Below are 9,450 nucleotides of genomic sequence, written 5' to 3'. Positions count from 1 at the left end.
TAAGGTAGAGTGAAACATAATGAGTATAATCATAGTTACAAAAATGCCAACATAGTTCCTTCTTCTTCTCTTGGTCATTCCTTCATTTTATCTCTTTCTCTAACTCCTTTTATTTTCCAGTGACTGTTCTCTGACCTATACATTTTGCTTTCTTCCATCACTTCTTAAATGGCTAGTACATATTTAGGAATTTTGTGAACCTCTTTAAATATTAGCTATTTTTTTTTTAATTGCATTTTAGGTTTTGGGGTACATGTGATGAACATGCAAGATTGTTGCATAGGTACACACATGGCAGTGTGCTTTGCTGCCTTCCGTCCCCTCACCTGTATCTGTCATTTCTCCCCATGCTATCTCTTCCCACCTCCCCACCCCCCGCCCCTCCCCCATTTCCCCCCAACAGACCCCAGTGTGTAGTGCTCCCCTCCCTGTGTCCATGTGTTCTATTTTTATGCATAGTCTTTTAAGAGTATTTTTGAGTGTCTAATGCTCTTTATTATAATGATAGCTTCCAAAATCTCATGGCATTCAGTCTTCATTTGCTTCTAAAGACACACATGTTTATCTAATCACTCATCTGTAGCTTGTGACATATGACTAGGGACTCAGATGAAAGACTATATTCTGATTTTGCTTTCTTCTCCCCTTAAATTGATTTCCACTTCTTTCTTCTATCCATATAGACTTCTTACATTTTAAATTGGTTTCCTTGCCTGAGCTAAGAAGATTCACTTATCACATATTTACTAATGCTCTGGTGTTGACTGGTTTCTGGACAGAACCTGACCTTCAGTGTATTCTGCGTGTTGGTCTCATCTGTCCCAGTGTGATAAATCCTGACCATTACTTAATTCCCAGTACAAGGTCTCGAACTCTACAACCTGGTATTTCTAACTGGATATCATTTTAAACTGAGCACATGCAAATTAAGCTTCTCATTTTATTCTTCAAATTTATTATCCAAATTCTTGGTGGAACTTTGTTTCCAAGCACGTAGGCTTAGAACTTTTGAAGCATTCAAACCTTATTATCAATCTACTTAATAAATCCTATTTCCTGGATACACCTAATAGATCTTCTCCCCCAACACACTATCTCTTATTTTTGCCTTTGTGCTTAATTTCTAACAATTTCCTTTATGTGGAAGTCTCTGTCTTCACCATCAATTTTATTCTTAGCATCCTTCAGATTCAGCTTAATTTTCATTTCCTGAAAAGAAATGCCCAGTTGACTTAATATTTGTGCATTTCCTTTCCTTTTAAAACTTCCAGATGAGCTTCTTTTACTGCTTAGTACATGAATATATTTAGCTATAAATTATTTTCTATGGTTTTTAACAGTTCACTATATATTAATAACTAATATATAAGACATTTAACACAGGTGGATGGATTATCATTATTACTACTATTGTTGTTATATTTAGTGCTAAAAAAAGACTGAAAATAATTAAGCATCTAATCATTGTTTAATAATTGATTATTTATTTAAATAATCCCCACTTTACTTCAAATTAGTGGTATATAGCAACTAGGAGATCAGGTTTTTCTCCTAGATATAGGTTTGCATCCCAGCTCAAGCATTTTCTAGCTTTGTGAATTTGAGTAAATTGCATAATCTCACTAAACCACAGTATTCTTAGTAGTAAAATGGAAATGTATAGAAACTTTTTCATAGGTTATGAGTTGTCATGAGGGTGAAATTTTATCTTAGAAGAGTTGCTATCACAGGAAGTCTCAATATGCCATGGCAGCTATTATTTTTTATCATTATTTGCTGTCATTAATGAATACTGGGTAACATATAAAAATGAATCAGAACAATATTAAGGGGAAAAGCAATAATTGAAAATCAGGACGAGCAAGAACACAAATAGATCAGTGACATAAAATCTGAAGGATACTTAGATATGCAATCCTAGAGTGGCAGCTAATGAGACTTTCCCACTCTGTTCATCCAGACCTTCTTCACAGTGACACGACTGGAGAGAATTTTTGATTCTGGCCAGAGCGCCCATGGGTTTTGGACAGCCTAAGTTTATCCTGGCTGTGTGCCCAGGTCTTGGATTAGAAAAAGGCCATGCTGATATAGCTTTTGCTTATTTATAAAATTTAACAAATATCCTTTGAATGTCTACTATAGGCAAAATCTGAAATGATGCCATGAGTAAGTGCATTAACATCTCTCAGTCTACTTGACCACTGAATAGACATCCTATGGGGCTTTATTTTGACGTATTATTGGCGTGTGAAACATAAATACCCTACTCGCATGTCACTATTGTTTTTCTTTTTTAGCATCAACTTTATCTTAAACACAGGCTAGAGTAGAACTTCACTGCTTATCATTTCTGTAGGGTAATCACATAATTTCTGCATGGTCCTAGCATCTTAATCCTTTCCCCTCCACCATATAACCAACAATCATATCCCAACTCCAACCATCTGCCATTAAGATGCCTTGGGTTTTTCATGGGTTTCAGCAGATATAACCAATATTTCCTATCAGAATTGTCCACTGTCACTATAACTCATCTACTCACTCTGAATGTGATTTTGCGTTTTTTAAAGCCAGATGATTATAAATTCAATTACCTAGTCTTTGAAACCTATTAAAGCCCAATGGTTCTACAGTCCTTTTAGTGGAGAACGGCGTAACTCTCCAACTTGCTGTTTTGCTGACAGCAACACAAATGCACCAGCTATTTGAGAAGTTTCTTCCTGCTTATTCTTCTTCAGGGCTGGCAAAGTCCAGATCGATCAGGTTTAGTTTAGCTTCGAGATTCTGCTTGACTTGCCAGACACTTTGTTCTTTTTAAGAGCTTTCAGCTTATTGCCCAGGCTTTCAGAAAGATGTCTGATAGAGAGAGAAAGATGTCTTTATTTTAAGTACTGATTAGAAAATTCCAAAATGAAGGTTACCCCCTCTTTATCCAGGGCCATCCTACTGTACTGTAGGAACAGCCATATACATGCTAATTCAGAGCCTCATTTCCTACATTGAACTGGAAGATAAAAGCACAGTCTCAAGCTCAGTAAAACATGGAACTTAGACAAGGGCCATCTAAAACATTGAAGGGTTATTCCCAGAGTAGGGTGACTGAATTAGATTAAAGCTCCAGCCAGTTAGAAACTTCTGTAACATAACCAAGCCCAATGAGAGAAATACTAGGCAAACTCAAATGTAGTTTCAGTTTTATCTATGTCTCCAGTTCTGTTATGTGTTTATTTGTTCATTGAATATATTTTAATCCACACAGTTTACCAAATTAATTTCTATTAATTAGTAATTATCTTTTATGCTAAAGTTGCAAATGTATATAATTTTCAAAGTCAAATAGTTTCATAAAGTTAAAAAAAAAACATTAATCCCATGTTGCTCACTCCCATCTATATTTCTGCTTTCCAGAAGCAACCACTTTTACCTCATAAAAAAGTTTCCTATTGGTAGTTAACTCCGAATATCCAAGTAATATAGATATTTATTTATTTTTAAATAGCTATTTTCATTAGCAAATACTTTCAGGCTGGGCACGGTGGCTCATGCCTGTAATCCCAGCACTTCGGGAGACTGAGGTGGGTGGATGATGAGGTCAGGAGATCGAGACCATTCTGGCTAACATGGTGAAACCCATCTCTACTAGAAATACAGAAGTTAGCCAGGGGCAGTGGTGCTCACCTTTAGTCCCAGCTACTCAGGAGGCTGAGGCAGGAGAATCACTTGAACTTGGATGGTGGAGGTTGCAGTGAGACAAGATCACACCACTGCACTCAAGCATGGCAACAGAGCAAGACTCTGCCTCAAAAAAAAAAAAAAAAAAAAAAAAAAAAAAAAAAAAAAAAAGAGAAACTTTCAAATTTTATTTATTGTAGATTTGAGGGTATATATGAGGTTTTTTACATGGGTCTATTGAATGATGTTGAAGTTTGGGTTATGGATGAGCCCATCACCCAGGTAGTGAGCATGTACCCAATAGGTAATATTTCAACACATGCCACGGTTTCCTCTGCCATCTAGTAGCCTGCAGTGTCTATTATTCCTGTCTTCGTGTCTGTGTATACTAAGTGTTTAGCTCCCATTTATAAGTAAGAACATGTGGTATTTGGTCTTCTGTTCCTGTGTTAATTGGCTTAGGATAATGACCTCTAACCGCATCTATGTTGCCGTAGAAGACATGATTTTATTCTTTTTAAGGCTATGTAGTATTCCATGGTGTATGTGAACCACATTTTCTTTATCCAATCCACCACTGATGGACATCTAGGTTGATTCCATATCTTTGCTATTGTAGTAGTGCTGCAATGAACAGATGAGTACATATGCCTTTTCTGCAGAACAATTTTTTCCCCTTTGGGTATATATCCAGTTATGGGATGGCTGGGTTGAACTGTAGTTCCAGTTCAGCTATGTTCCAAAATTTCCCTATTGTAGCCAGCCTTCAAGATGACCCTCAATAATTTTCAATTACTGGTTCACGGCTTTAAGTAGTCCCCCATTACATTGAATAGGTTGGAGTGACCCATGTTTACAATAAGATGTGAAAATGCTGGTGTGTGACTTCTACAGGTAGGCCACACAACACATTGTATCTTCTACCTTGCTCACTCTTGGATCATTCAACTTGGAGGAAGCCAGCTTCAATGCTGTGAGGACGATCAAGCAGCTCAATGGAGAGGTCTATGTGGTGGGGTCCACATATACTGGCCTCCCTCCAGAAGCACTCAGTTGCCAGTCATGTGGATGAGCAATCCTAGAAGTAAATCCTGCAGCCCCATTTAAGCTGCAAACATAGGAAGAGATTGTAACACATATATATTTTATAAAATTTCTCAAATATTTTGGTAATATAGTATTTTGGCATTTTATAATGATATATAAATGTAAAGTATATAATATGTAAATATATAATGATATATAATATATTTATATCCTAAAATATATAATACAAATTACACAGAGCACTCAAAATTTAAAAATATGTTTTGTGTGTTTATAGTCAAGGCTCTTGTAAGGCAGGTCAAGGCAGTTGAACTTGGCCTTGTGGACGATGGAGAGCCAGTAGAGAGTTAGATGTAGTTGAGTTAAATGATTCTGTTTGTTTTATAGCAAGGTAGCTGAAAGCAGTGTGGATAATGGGTAGGAGAAGAGTCACTAGAGTGAGAAATATCAGCTAGAAGGTGATTATTCTAATTCTAGAAAAAGATAAAGGCATTAACTTTAAGTAGTCACAGTAATAGTGACCATGATAAAAAGAGTAGATTGGCAAAACAGGTCAGAGACTGAAAAATACACATGTATTCCGGAGTTATTGAATGTATGAAACAACGTGAGAGAGTGAGGAAAAATGTATGATTTGGGCCTCTGTCCTGGGGAGACGGAATAAAATAATAGTTTTTTATTTATATGCCACATCACAGTTTATGAGCCCTTTCACATATACTGCATTTCATTGTTTCAGCAATCTTGTGATGAATTAATATGTATTAAATTAAAAATACAGTTGATAGTAATCTTGCAAAGGTTTTCACCACTGCTAAATAACGTTTTGCAAGATGCTGTGTGTTCTTTTCCCAGTCTTTCTTCTTTTGAGACTGAGTCTGTCTGTCACTCAGGCTGGAGTGCAATAGCGCCATCTTGGCTTATTGCAAGCTCTGCTTCCTGGGTTCAAGCAATTCTCCTTCCTCAGCGTCCCAATAACTGGGATTACAGGAACATGCCGCCATACCCAGCTAATTTTTGTATTTTTAGTAGAGACGGGATTTCATCATGTTGGCCAGGCTGGTCTTGAATTCCTGACCTCAGATGATTCACCCATCTCGACTTCCCAAAGCATTGGGATTACAGACATGAGCCCCCAGACCCCTCTTTTTTCATATAAAATAGAGGTTGACTTATGTTCTCCACTTCAAAGACATTTGTGCATACCTCTATTGTCTTGAGTTCTCTCCATGTTACTAGATAGATCGCCTTTTCCAATAGCTGATTCAATGGGCATGTGTGTAGTAGATTGTGTCTCTGTGTCTCTAAAAATATAGTGATTTAGATAGTACTTCTCAACTTCTCAAGTCTTAATGTGCATATAAATCGGAGGATCCTGACAAAATGAAGATTCTGATTCAGCGAGTCTTGGCTGGACCTGAAATTCTGCATTTCTAACAAGCTTCCAGGTGATCTCAAGGGTACTAGTTCACAGAACATATTTCAATTAGAAAAGAATTAGACTACAGTCAAATGCATATGTGGCACATACACACATACATGCACACACACACACACACACACACACACACACACACTCACATACACACACCAAAGTAGCTTTGCTTAAGCAGGTGTACCATTCTGGAATGCTTGCATCTGGTTTCCATTTTAAAGTAACAACCATTTTCTCACAGGTTTCAAGACACTGCCGAATGTATATGCATTTCTTCTCAGTAATATAACGACATTCCATTTCTGACTCTGTTGGCAAGCAGTTCCTAAAGGTTTCAAAACATGTCAATGGTCTTTTTCAAGAAGAGTCTTCATAAAAAAACACCTCATTGTTAGTTGTTCATTAATAGTCCTCTTACTGACAACTTGGATATATGCCTCTTAATTTTGCAAGTATTTTAAAATTAAAATTACTTCCAAAGCATTTCAAATACTTCTGGCAATAATGTCTGCTTGGAAGCAGAATTCTTAACTTTCCTCCCACAGGTCTTTTCTTTTATGATTCCATAGCCTTGCGGGTTTCCTTAATAGTCCGAAATTCCGCAGCATAATCCATGTGTGCTGAAAGACATCTGAAATCACTGACATGCCTCAGGGTCTCTGGATTAACCAACTATCAGCTCCGCCCTAATGTAATTGGACTCAGAGGTGATCTCCTGTTTAGCTATGTCTCAGAAATTCCTTCTCCTCCTCCTCCATCCCGCCACTTCCTGCACTTAGAGGAAATCCATTTTTGGTATAGACAAGTTTCTCAAGCATCACAGTTTTATCCCTATGGAAGTCTTTCAAGTCAAACCCCAAGAGGTGGACAATACCTCTTTGTGTATATGACAAAGGGTGTAGTCTTAAATATAACTTTTGATTCTTATGAGGTTCAAAGCAAGAACTCAGTCACCCTGGAGGATGAAAGGCTCATGACTACTGTTCAGGCATTAAAAGCCTCTAGTTCCTCAGATAGCTGGGAAGCTGTATGAGAGATGTAGAGAGAGTAAAGGGTAATGTACGCTGCCACTAATTTCTCAAAAAGTCCAGGGATCGCCAGGTGCGGTGGCTCAAGCTTGTAATCCCAGCACTTTGGGAGGCCGAGGCGGGTGGATCACGAGGTCGAGAGATCGAGACCATCCTGGTCAACATGGTAAAACCCCGTCTCTACTAAAAATAAAAAAAATTAGCTGGGCATGGTGGCACGTGCCTGTAATTCCTGAGGCAGGAGAATTGCCTGAACCCAGGAGGCGGAGGTTGCCGGTGAGCCAAGATTGCGCCATTGCACTCCAGCCTGGGTAACAAGAGCGAAACTCCGTCCCAAAAAAAAAAAAAAAAAAAAAAAAAAAAAAAAAAAAAAAAGTCCAGGGATCTTAGAGCTGGATGGCCTACAGAGAGTTTCTCTTCTAATCTCTGATTTGATTCAGGAATCCTTAATATAGCATCTTTGAAATATGTTTAAGGTGCCCTGAATACTTTCTGAAGTTGTGAGACCCTGGTTGGACAGCTCCACTTGTTAAAGATCTGCAGCTGTGAACAACCCTGTCAATTTCCTCTGGTTGCTCCAATGTTTCATAATATCCATGCTCACCTTCTGAGTTTATATTATCTGTTTGTGCCTTTTCAATTTTAGTGTTAATTCCTTGTTTACAGCTCTCAGTATTTCAGCTAGAGCTCTTAAAACAATTTCACTTTAGTTAGGAGTTTAATAGTCATCAAAATATGTCAAAAACTGACCTTTGGTATATATTATTGTTAACTCTGTGTCTTATCACTGTAGTTTGAATTTTAGTGACACTTCTGGCACACTTCACTACCCTCTTAAGTAACTTGATGACGTCTTTCTCAGCACAGAACATGCATCTTTTCTCTCCCATTTTTAGGTGCACCAATGAAGAGTTAAACAGTGTGCATTTGGCCACACATACTACTTGTGACCCACCTGGGAATATATCCTAGGAAACTTGGCTCCCTGTCCAGTGTGCCACATGACCATCGTTTCTGATGACTGTAAATTCACATAGTATTTCTTCTGCTGAAACATGTGGGAGACAATCACATTAGCAAGCTGGAAAAAATCAGGGTATGTTAAGTAAATTTCTAGAGTGAAGAGTGTGTTTTCCAGGATTCCTATTGCTACTGACTGTAAATGGTCCATGTATTGTTAATGAGGTCAGGATGCATTTTGGGGAGAATCCTTTCAATACAGAGCACCAATATTCACATTCTTCTTCTTGCTTTGCCTGACACGGATTTTGCCTCTATGACATTCTCCTAACAATTGTTGGCAGCTGGTGCTGCTGTTAAAATTCTTCATGGCCTCTGTGTTGTGCCCTTCAATATGTTTCCTGAGAGGCTGAGCTATTCTCTGCTTAAAATTTCAACTATATGCTTCTAAACCTGAAACAGATGTTATCTTGGCTGCTGTCATTTGCCATGAGCTTCTCTATTCATGCTTTATACAAGGCAGGTAAAAAGCAAGTAATTTCTGACCTCACTCTGTAGAGAAAGAAAAAAGGGAGAGAAGGCAAAATGAGAAAGGGAAGAATAAATATATAAAGTTCGGGAATGCGGCCACATTGAAGCAGAGAGCACAGCCACTTGAGCATCTATTATCCTAATATCATATGCTATAGTTTGGTTACTACTGATTTGCCTGGCATCCCTCTTGAATCATATTTGTGGCCACCCAGATTAACTATGTTAGCTGATCTCTTGATTTAATATCAGCTTGTTCTTTTTAGCTCCCATGTCATTTACCGTCTTTAAAAAATGTACTGCTGTTACTCAACCGTCTGTGTTTTCATGAACCCACAGTCTTTTTTTTTTTTTTTTCTTTGTTTCTTCTTTTTGTATGGGAACTGGGAACTAGAAAGCATAAAATGAGAGAAATTACTCACAGAAAAGGTGGAAGCCCAAAGAAAAAGGGGTTTGTCTTTTATGGCTTGCACTTTGTAAGCTGTGGGTGTGACTCAATTTCCTTACCACCCACATAAAAAAGTTGCCACCAATCACTGTTTTTTCTACCCCAAATCCCTCCCATTTGATTTTGGCTAAGAGAGACCCTTAGAAAGACTGCCCTTTCTGGACGTTGCAAACTGTGACATATAAAAGCTGTTAGCTGCTCCTGAAGCCAGCAGCATTCAAACCTTGCAGAGCTTTGCTCTCAGAGAGTTTGTAATAAGACACACTCCTCTTACAAGAGTTCATGCTACAACATAGCAAAGAACTTTAAATTTTTGGAAGAACAATATA

This window comes from Saimiri boliviensis, chromosome 15 (assembly GCF_048565385.1).
Source record: "Saimiri boliviensis isolate mSaiBol1 chromosome 15, mSaiBol1.pri, whole genome shotgun sequence".
Taxonomy (NCBI): Eukaryota; Metazoa; Chordata; class Mammalia; order Primates; family Cebidae; genus Saimiri; species Saimiri boliviensis.
This window is presented reverse-complemented; position numbering follows the sequence as displayed.